Source organism: Oncorhynchus masou, chromosome 18 (genome assembly GCF_036934945.1).
Source record: "Oncorhynchus masou masou isolate Uvic2021 chromosome 18, UVic_Omas_1.1, whole genome shotgun sequence".
NCBI lineage: Eukaryota > Metazoa > Chordata > Actinopteri > Salmoniformes > Salmonidae > Oncorhynchus > Oncorhynchus masou.
The window spans coordinates 4609369-4619227 of NC_088229.1; positions in this window are offsets into that span (position 1 = coordinate 4609369).

Here is a 9859-nt window from a genome sequence, read left to right on the forward strand (position 1 = left end):
CTGTCATATGATGTATTATACCTGTCATATGATGTACCTGTCATATGATATATTATACCTGTCATATGATGTATTATACCTGTCATATGATATACCTGTATTATATGTATTATACCTATATGATGTATTATACCTGTCATATGATGTATTATACCTGTCATATGATATATTATACCTGTCATATGATGTATTATACCTGTCATCTACCTGTCTTATGATGTGATCCAGCTGTCAATGATGAGATGGCCATATGTTGTATTATACCTTCCTAGGTAACTGTGCAGTTTTTTGTTTTTTTTAAGTGTTATTTCTTACATTAGTACCCCAGGTCATCTTAGGTTTCATTACATACAGTCGAGAAGAACTACTGAATATAAGATGCAGCCTGTCAACTCACCATCAGTACGACAAGAAATATGACTTTACCTGTCATATGAAGCAGATCCTGTGTTCTGCCTTATCACCCAGGACAACGGAATGGATCCCAGCCGTCATATGATGTAAAAACATCTTCATAAAAGAGGGAAACGAAGCGGTCTTCTGATGTCAGACTCCGGAGACCTGTCACGTCGTGCACCACTCCCTAGTATACTTCTAGCCAATGTCCAGTCTCTTGACAACAAGGTTGATGAAATCCGAGCAAGGGTTGCATTCCAGAGGGACATCAGAGACTGTAATGTTCTTTGCTTCACGGAAACATGGCTCACTGGAGAGACGCTATCCGAAGCGGTGCAGCCAACTGACGCTATCCGAAGCGGTGCAGCCAACTGGTTTCTCCACGCATCGCGCCGACAGAAACAAACATCTTTCTGGTAAGAAGAGGGGTGGGGGCATATTCCTAACGAGATGGCTAACGAGATGTGGTGTGATCACAAAAACATACAGGAACTCAAATCCTTCTGTTCACCTGATTTAGAATTCCTCACAATCAAATGTTGTCCGCATTATCTACCAAGAGAATTCTCTTCGATTATAATCACAGCCGTATATATTCCCCCCCAAGCAGACACATCAATGGCTCTGAACAAACTTTATTTGACTCTTTGCAAACTGGAATCCATACATCCTGAGGCTGCATTCATTGTAGCTGGGGATTTTAACAAGGCTAATCTGAAAACAAGACTCCCTAAATTGTATCAGCATATCGATTGCGCAACCATGGCTGGCAAAACCTTGGATCATTGCTATTCTAACTTCCGCGACGCATTTAAGGCCCTGCCCCGCCCTCCTTTCGGAAAAGCTGACCACGACTCCATTTTGTTGATCCCTGCCTAGCTCCCACGCTGAGGTCTGTCCAACGCTGGTCCGACCAATCTGATTCCACACTCCAAGACTGCTTCCATCACGTGGACTGGGATATGTTTCATATTGCGTCAGACAACAACATTGACGAATACGCTGATTCGGTGTGCGAGTTCATTAGAACGTGCATTGAAGATGTCGTTCCCATAGCAACGATTAAAACATTCCCAAACCAGAAACCGTGGATTGATGGCAGCATTCGAGTGAAACTGAATGCGTGAACCACTGCTTTTAATCAGGGCAAGGTGACCGGAAACATGACCGAATACAAACAGTGTAGCTATTCCCTCCGCAAGGCAATCAAACAAGCTAAGCGTCAGTAGAGAGACAAAGTAGAATCTCAATTCAACGGCTCAGACACAAGAGGAATGTGGCAGGGTCTACAGTCAATCACGGATTACAAAAAGTAAACCAGCCACATCACAGACCAGGATGTCTTGCTCCCAGGCAGACTAAATAATTTTTTTGCCTGCTTTGTGGACAATACAGTGCCACTGACACGGCCTGCAACGAAAACATGCGGACTCTCCTTCACTGTAGCCGAGGTGAGTAAAATATTTAAACGTGTTAACCCTCGCAACGCTGCAGGCCCAGACGGCATCCCCAGCCGCGCCCTCAGAGCATGCGCAGACCAGCTGGCTGGTGTGTTTACGGACATATTCAATCAATCCCTATCCCAGTCTGTGTTCCCATATGCTTCAAGAGGGCCACCGTTGTTCCTGTTCCCAAGAAAGCTAAGGTAACTGAGCTAAACGACTACCGCCCCGTAGCACTCACTTCCGTCATCATGAAGTGCTTAGTCAAGTCAAGGACCATATACTAGTCAAGGACCATATTACCTCCACCCTACCTGACACCCTAGACCCACTCCAATTTGCTTACCGCCCAAATAGGTCCACAGACGATGCAATCTCAACCACACTGCACACTGCCCTAACCCATCTGGACAAGAGGAATACCTATGTGAGAATGCTGTTAATCGACTACAGCTCGGGCATTTAACACATTTACATTTACATTTAAGTCATTTAGCAGACGCTCTTATCCAGAGCGACTTACAAATCATCGAAATTCAACACCATAGTACCCTCCAAGCTCGTCATCAAGCTCGAGACCCTGGGTCTCGACACCGCCCTGTGCAACTGGGTGCTGGACTTCCTGACGGGCTGCCCCCAGGTGGTGAGGGTTGGCATCAACATCTCCACCCCGCTGATCCTCAACACTGGGGCCCCACAAGAGTGTGTTCTAAGCCCTCTCCTGTACTCCCTGTTCACCGACGACTGCGTGGCCACACGCCTCCAACTCAATCATCAAGTTTGCGGACGACACAACAGTGGTAGGCTTGATTACCAACAACGACGAGACGGCCTACAGGGAAGAGGTGAGGGCCCTCGGAGTGTGGTGTCAGGAAAATAAGCTCACACTCAACGTCAACAAAACTAAGGAGATGATTGTGGACTTCAGGAAACAGCAGAGAGAACACCCCCCTATCCACATCGATGGAACAGTAGTGGAGAGTGTAGGAAGTTTTAAGTAACTCGGCATACACATCACAGACAAACTGAATTGGTCCACCCACACAGACAGCATCGTGAAGAAGGCGCATCAACACCTCTTCAACCTCAGGAGGCTGAAGAAATTCGGCTTGTCACCAAAAGCACTCACAAACTTCTACAGATGCACAATCGAGAGCATCCTGGTGGGCTGTATCACCGCCTGGTACGGCAACTGCTCCGCACACAACCGTAAGGCTCTCCAGAGGGTAGTGAGGTCTGCACAATGCATCACCGGGGGCAAACTACCTGCCCTCCAGGACACCTACACCACCCGATGTTACAGGAAGGCCATAAAGATCATCAAGGACAACAACCACCCGAGCCACTGCCTGTTCACCCCGTGTTCATCCAGAAGGCGAGGTCAGTACAGGTGCTTCAAAGCTGGGACTGAGAGACTGAAAAACAGCTTCTATCTCAAGGCCATCAGACTGTTAAAGCCACCACTAACATTGAGTGGCTGCTGCCAACACACTGACACTGACTCAACTCCAGCCACTTTAATAATGGGAATTGATGGGAAATTATGTAAAATATATCACTAGCCACTTTAAACAATGCTACCATACCCTAAGGGAACATTTTGACAATCACCGTATGGTTAGTGAGAAAGTCCCTATTGGAACTGTACGGTCCCTTACTAGACGTCCGAAAACATTTGTAAAATTCGGGACCTGTCATATGCCGAGCGGCAGGGCCAGACCTACCGGGAAGTCATCAAATGAACTTTGTCGGACATTCGGTTTTCGTTTAATAAAATAAACAAATTTTGGCCCATTTTTGCGCTATGCCGGAAGATCCCACAAGAGGGCATAAGCAATCATATTGCTATTGGACAAAACATCCCGAATCACGATGCCATATCTCAAAAACTGAAAATATTTCATAGCCGAAACTTGGTGAGCGTAGGTTTGGCATAATGGGAAGATGGCCCCGAACAAGATGGCGTCTAGGCCTCAACGGTTTTTGAGTTATGGCCATATTTCTGGGATTAAAGGTCCAAAATGAAAATAGAGAAAAGATTTTTTCACTTCACGTCAAAGTCAAGGAGCCTCCGGTGTCAATAAAAAAAATCGGCCATTTATCTATCGTCATTTAAGAGAAATCGTCATATGACCAGATCGTGATGTTCAGATATAGGTGTTTTTTTTTCAACGGTTACAGATCCAGTTGCAGGGTGTTCATACGAATATTTTTAAAATGTGCTGCGGAGCTCTGCGACATTTCTGTGATTTTCTATGATTTTCTGAAATAACACACACTCACCAAACCCTCCGTAAATAACTCAGTTCTTAATGTAAAGACTTAAAACTCAGGATTCTGTAAAGGCATACCTCAATGAGGATATGAGTTTATTTATAGCTTCCTGTGCCAACCGGAAGTGCCATAATTGGTGTCTCAGGGGCTGTTTGGAAGGGTTAAAAAAATCAGATCTGTCCAAAACTTCATATGTGTGATTAGACAACCCCCATGAACTGTAAATCAGTCATTCTTCCCAACAGATGTCAAAGAAAAGCTCTCACACACACACAGCAAGGATGGAGTGACAAAGCGTGGTGTTTAAAGACACAGAGAGCAGGCAATGGCATAAACATAATCCCAAGGCCGTGCCGAGTCCAACGAGGTGCCCCGTCGTGACCGTAGCTCGCTCGGTCTGAGCGCAGCGACCATGAGAAAAATAGGCCCACAATGAAGCCTGCACCACAATGTCATTTGATTTTGGGTGACAGTGGCGGAACCGTTAGGTTTAGAAGGACAATTCAAACACAGGACTGTTCCTAAGGTCCTCCCGATCTGTGCAAGCCTAACCTTGACTGTGTGGCATTAACCTTTCACAGTTAAAAGAAGGTGTTTACATAAAAACAGTGTGCATTGACTTCTCTCCCCATAGGAATACATAGCCTGCTCCCTAAATACAACCTGGGGTCTTTATGGGTTATGAATGCTGTATGAACCTGTCTTCTATGACATTCCATCAGACCACTATGAGGTCTACCTGTGTCGATTCTAAGCTTCCTGGAGCAACCGGAAGTGGTTAAATTGACCCAAAAGGTATTTGGATGTACATCACCTCGAAAGGTGAAAAGGCCTCTGCATTATTCAACCCTGTGTAGATCAGTCAATTCTCAACTTAAAGACTTAAAACTCAGGATTCCGTAGGTTTCTATGTCAGTCAAGACATGTGTGTATTTATAGCTTCCTGTGCCAACCGGAAGTGCCATAATTGGTGTCTCAGGGGCTGTTTGGAAGGGTTAAAAAAATCAGATCTGTCCAAAACTTCATATGTGTGATTAGACAACCCCCATGAACTGTAAATCAGTCATTTTTCCCATAAAAATTCAAAGGAAAAATAAATCACACAGATACACAACTTGGATGGAGGGACGTATTGGGGTGTGTAGAGACTGACAGTGCCTCCAATACATTTACATTTACATTTAAGTCATTTAGCAGACGCTCTTATCCAGAGCGACTTACAAATTGGTGAATTCACCTTCTGACATCCAGTGGAACAGCCACTTTACAATAGTGCATCTAAGTCATTAAATAATTTTTTTGGGGGGTGAGAAGGATTACTTATCCTATCCTAGGTATTCCTTGAAGAGGTGGGGTTTCAGGTGTCTCCGGAAGGTGGTGATTGACTGCTGTCCTGGCGTCGTGAGGGAGTTTGTTCCACCATTGGGGCCAGAGCAGCGCAACAGTTTTGACTGGGCTGAGCGGGAACTGTACTGTCCTCAATGGTAGGGAGGCGAGCAGGCCAGAGGTGGATGAACGCAGTGCCCTTGCTTGGGTGTAGGGCCTGATCAGAGTTTGGAGGACCATATTACCTGCCACCCTACCTCACAGCCCACTCCGTAGGCAAGCACCATGGTCTTGTAGCGGATGCAATCTCAACTGGAAGCCAGTGGAGAGAGCGGAGGAGCAAGACGTGAGAGAACCTATGGGAAGGTTGAACACCAGACGGGCTGCGCACATTCTACATGGATGAGTTTAGGGGCTTAATGGCACAGGCAGGGAGCCCAGCCAACAGCAGTTGCAGTAATCCAGACGGGAGATGACAAGTGCCTGGATTAGGACCTGCGCCCTTCCTGTGTGAGGCAGGGTCGCTGCCCCAGGATGTTGTAGAGCATGAACCTACAGGAACGGGCCACCGCCATGATGTTGGTTGGGAACCCCACAGGGTGTTGTCCAGGATCACGCCAAGGTTCTTAGCGCTCTGGGAGGAGGACATCATGGAGTTGTCAACCGTGATGGCGAGATCATGGAACGGGCAGTCCTTCCCCGGGAGGAAGAGCAGCCTCGGAGCCGGGTTCAGCTTGAGGTGGTGGTCAACGTCATCCACACTGATATGTCTGCCAGACATGCAGAGATGCGATTCGCCACCTGGTCATCAGAAGGGGAAAGGAGAAGATTAATTGTGTGTCGTCTGCATAGCAATGATAGGAGAGACCATGTGAGGTTATGACAGAGCCAAGTGACTTGGTGTATAGCCTCAGAATAGGAAGAGGGCCTTGAACAGAGCACCTGGGGGACACCAGTGGTGAGAGCGGTGGGCTGTAGGGAGACAGATTCAACTGCCACGCCACCTGGTAGGCTGTCAGGTAGGACGCAATCATCACCGCGTGGGCCGCCCTCCAGACATGCCCAACTCGGAGAGGGTGGAGAGGAGGATCTGATGGTTCACAGTATCGAAGGCAGCCGATAGGTCTAGAAGGATGAGAGCAGAGGAGAGAGAGTTAGCTTTAGCAGTGCGGAGCGCCTCCGTGATGCAAGAAGAGCTTCTATCTCAGTTGAATGACTAGTCTTGAAACCTGACTGATTTGGATCAAGAAGGTCATTCTGAAGAGATAGAGGGAGAGCTGGCCAAGGACGGCCACTTTCAAGAGTTTTGGAGAGAAAAGAAAGAAGGGATACTGGTCTGTAGTTGTTGACATCGGAGGGATCGAGTTAGGTTTCAATCAGAAGGGGTGCAACTCCCTCGCTCGGTCCCTTGAAGACGGAAGGACGGGGCCAGCGGTCAGGGATGAGTTGATGAGCGAGGTGAGGTAAGGGAGAAGGTCCCCGGAAATGGTCTGGAGGAGAGAGGAATAGGGTCGAGCGGGCAGGTTTTGGGCGGCCGGCCCCACAAGAAGCGAGATTTCATCTGGAGAGAGAGGGGAGAAAGAGGTCAGAGCACAGGGTAGGGCAGTGTTTCGAGCAGAACTTGGTGAACGTGTCGTTTGACTTAGCAAACGAGGATCGATGTCGTCGACCTTCTTTTCAAAATGGTTGAGTTAGTCATCTGCAGAGAGGGAGGAGGGGGGAGGGGGAGGAGGATTCAGAAGGGAGGAGAAGGTGGCAAAGAGCTTCCTAGGGTTAGAGGCAGATGCTTGGAATTTAGAGACCAGATGGTAGAAAGTGGCTTTAGCAGCAGAGACAGAGGAGGAAAATGTTTTAGAGAGGAGGGAGTGAAAGGATGCCAGGTCCGCAGGGAGGCGGGTTTTCCTCCATTTCCGCCTAACGGCTGCCCGGAGCTCTGTTCTGTGAGCTCGCAATGAGTCATCGAGCCACGGAGCGGGAGGGGAGGACCGATTCCTGGAGGATAGGGGACATAGAGAGTCAAAGGATGCAGAAAGGGAAGAGAGGAGGGTTGAGGAGGCAGAGTCAGGAGAAAGGTTGGAGAAGGTATGAGCAGAGGGAAGAGATGAAAGGATGGAAGAGGAAAGAGTAGCGGGGGAGAGAGAGCGAAGGTTGGGACTCACGCGATACCATCCGAGTAGGGGCAGTGTGGGAAGTGTTGGATGAGAGCGAGAGGGAAAAGGATACAAGGTAGTGGTCGGAGACTTGGAGGGGAGTTGCAGTGAGGTTAGTGGAAGAACAGCACTAGTAAAGATGAGGTCGAGCGTATTGCCTGCCTTGTGAGTAGGGGGAAGGTGAGAGGGTGAGGTCAAAAGAGGAGAGGAGTTCCTAAGGAGGCAGAGAGGAATGAGTCAAAGGTAGACGTGGGGGTTAAAGTCACAGGACTGTGAGAGGTGAGCCATCAGGAAAGGAGCTTATCAAGGCATCAAGCCTGCTCCCCTAAACTCTCCGAGGGAACCTGGAGGGCGATAAATGATAAGAATGTTTCTTGAAAGGGCTGGTAACTGTGACAGCATGGAATTCAAAGGAGGCGATAGATAGATGGGTAAGGGACCCAGAGAGAGAGAATGACCACTTGGGAGAGATGAGGATCCCGTTACCACCCCGCTGACCAGAAGCTCAATTCTGAACTTAGAACACTTAAAACTCAAGAGAGGTTTCAGTAGTCAGCATGTGTTATCTATGGTGATCCATGCCAACGTCAGTGCCAGGAAGTCGAGGGACTGGAGGGAGGCATAGGCTGAGATGAACTCTGCCTTGTTGGCCTTCATATGTGGCAGTTCCAGAGGCTACCGGAGACCAGGAACTCCACGTGGGTCGTTTTCCCATGGGACCACCAGATTAGGAAAAATAAATCACACAGATGGAGCACAACACAACTTGGTCTGTGCAGAGAGGAGAGAACAGGGATAGATAGACACATAGTTAACAGGGTACTAGTTAGCTTTGTTCGAGCTAAAAAAGAACCGTCAGACCTAGAGTTCCGAAACTTTAGAATCCTGTTCTAGACCTCAGGTAGATAGTGCGTGGTGAGTTACGGCGCTCTAGGAGGTTCTCGGACCGAGAAACAGCGTCGAACATTTGCAATGACTTCAATTCATTTTGACCATTACGAAAATGGCGACATTTAGAAATGTCCCAGAGACACAAGACTAGGTGCATTGTGACCGTCTCGGCCCATAGAGACAGAACCCAACATCTCGGTCCGATAGCTCATTCAAGGACCCCGTAGCAAGGCATGGAAAAAAGTGGATTTTCAGCACCAATTAGGCTTTTACTCGGACACCAAATGACCTATCGAGCCGAAACTCGGGATTCGGGGTCGCCTCACATAGGACTACACATAATGTCCGAACTGGCCCCGCAGCTAGAAAGTAACTATGTGTTTTATGGTTTTTTAATGTTTTGTACCGAAGGCCTTGTGAATTTTGGGCCAGCTCTGAAGTATGTTATACTTGGCTCCTAAATGAGTTGGGAAAAGTGGGTTTGGTGTCAGTTTGTATCAGTTTGGTGTCAGAATGATATCAAATTGACTGATGGACGGTGACTTGCAGGTGACTCTTGTCCATTAGCAATATGTTTAAGCGGTGAGGTACCATCACCAAAAGCGACATTCTGAAATCAACCCAAACGAGCGATGGAGAGGTACCAGTATCACTGCCCAGCCATCCCTATGTCATCGGGCCAGTCAATTTGGCATTCCTGCATGATTTTTATGGCATGACAAATTGGTGATGGTGAATGCCCAGTTAACCATATGGCAAATGCACAGTGACTTTGAAAGAGTGAGAAAACATTACCAAATGGACATTCTGGAATCAACCCTAACGAGCGATGGAGAGGTACCAGAATCACTGCCAAGCCATCCCGAGTTCATCGGGCCAGTCAATTTGGCATTCCTGCACAAATTTTCAGTGACTTTGCAAAAGTGAGAAACATTTGCAATATGTTTTAACAGTGAGGTACCATCACCAAAAGCGACATTCTGAAATCAACTCAAACGAGCGATGGAGAGGTACCAGAATCACTGCCGAGCCATCCCGAGTTCATCGGGCCAGTCAATTTGGCATTCCTGCACGAATTTTCATGATTTGCAAATTGTAATGGTGAACATTTGCAAATGTTTTAACAGTGAGGTACCATCACCAAAAGCGACATTCTGAAATCAACCCAAACGAGCGATGGAGAGGTACCAAAATCACTGCCCAGCCATCCCTATGTCATCGGGCCAGTCAATTTGGCATTCCTGCATGATTTTTATGGCATGACAAATTGGTGATGGTGACTGAACATTATGGCAAATGCACAGTGACTTTGCAAAAGTGAGAAAACATCACCAAATGGACATTCTGAAATCAACCAAACAATGGCATCACCATAGTGTC